Genomic DNA, 1,962 nt, shown 5'->3' on the forward strand with positions numbered 1-1,962 from the left:
GTAGTAGGATCTGATGATGTTTTAGATTTCCTCAGGTTCTGTTGTTATGTCTCCTTTTTAATTTTTTATTTAAAACCTAATTTTTTAAAACAAGTATTACTAGGAGACTTATATAGCTGTGATGGTTTGTATATGCTCAGCCCAGGGAGCGCACTATTAGGCGTGGCCTTGTTGGAGTAGGTGTGTCCCCATGGGCATGGGCTTAAGACCCTTACCATAGTTGCCTGGAAGCCAGTATTCTGCTAGCAGCCTTCAGACAAAGCTGTAGAATTCTCAGCTCCTCCTGCACCATGCCTGCCTAGATGCTGCCATGTTCTCACCTTGATGATAATGGACTGAACCTCTGGATCTATAAGCCAGCCCCGATTAAATGTTGTCCTTTATAAGACTTACCTTGGTCATGGTGTCTGTTCATAGCAAACATCTTACTAAGACAACAACATTGGCAGAAAATGTGATTATACACAGATTTGGGCAATATCAAGTAATGAAAATCTTTTGAATCACAGTTTGAACAGTTTCAATTACTTTCTTGGCTAGCGTTTGGTTGCCATAGAGGTTCAGAATAACCATGACAGCCAGAGAGAATCAGAAACATGCTTGTAGAATATTTAGAAATGGGGTGTGTTACATAAATGTGGATCCATCTTTTCTCTGCTAGGAAATAGGTAGTATCCATGTTATTCAGAAGTTTGTTCTTAATTATGATTGCAGCTTACTTTTTAAGTAAGCCCTTCAAAAGCTGTGTTTGAAGCAAGACCTTAAAGGATGTTTTTCTTCCTCCTGAAGGGAATGAACTAGTAAATAGACAACGTGGTTAAATACAGTTGTGTGAGCTTTAGGAAGCACCTATCAAGTCTGCAGCTCATTTGGAGCTTTGTGTTACCATGGTGCTTCAAGTTGCTTGATATTTCCCCAACTGCAAATGCAAGCAAATATGGAAAGTATGAAATGCAAACCAGCCTCCTCTGCAGATAAGTGTCTATCTATCAGTAGATCTTATGTAACAATGCATAAATTCCCAAGCTTTCACCAGTAGGCAAGGTCATAGCAATTAAGAAACAGTTTGTAACACATGCACTCAATCCAAGCAACAAAATTAAGGCCATAAATTTATTTGCTTGCCAAGTCCCTCATATTCACTTGTTACAAATGGTTTAATATAGATAGGGAAGGCAATCTACCTAAGATTCCCATGATTCCCTAGGAAGTAGCAATTACCAGCAACTACTAAAACAGAGAAAGTAGAAGAGAGCAATTATTACACAATTTCTGTTGCTCTTTGCAAGTGTAGGTCACAACAAATTTGGTTTTGAATGCTTTCATGCACACACTATGTGTGTGTATGTGTGTGTGTGGAGGTCCTTTAGAACTTTATGCCATTTAATGAAGTAAATCATTGAGGCAGTCTTCTAGCAAACTCACTTAGTAGGAATAACTCAAAGGCATCAACCAAATAATGATATATTCTTAGCAAAGGAAACCCCAAGGCAACAATAAAGTGTAAGAAATAGTACTTGAGCTTCCCTCCATATGTAGAGCAGTTTTACACTAATAGCTTTGACACTGTAGACTTACAGATATTGGTAGCTATTCTGAAAGCATCATTACTACAAATTTGGTACCCAAAGTCCTCCAGAGCATCTCCCCACCAAACCATCCTCTTGTTGGAAGTAGCCTTTTGCTCTCAATATGTAAAATTAATGCACTTGCTAAGGTAAGAAACCAAAAGTCTGAATGGCAGGAATATTTTTAAATTGTCCATCTTGTATATTAGTTCAAGGTTTGAATGAATCACAAAATATTCCCAGTGAAAGCTCACAAGTAGCACTCAGCATACCCCCATCTTACAAGGAAGGAAGCTTGGCCAGGAAGACTAAAGTGACAAATTCAAGACCACAGTTCTGGTTTCTGGCTAAGCTCTCAGGTACATTTTCAAGTGCCCCTCTGGAAGGGATGGGC

Source organism: Mus caroli, chromosome 2 (genome assembly GCF_900094665.2).
Source record: "Mus caroli chromosome 2, CAROLI_EIJ_v1.1, whole genome shotgun sequence".
Taxonomy (NCBI): domain Eukaryota; kingdom Metazoa; phylum Chordata; class Mammalia; order Rodentia; family Muridae; genus Mus; species Mus caroli.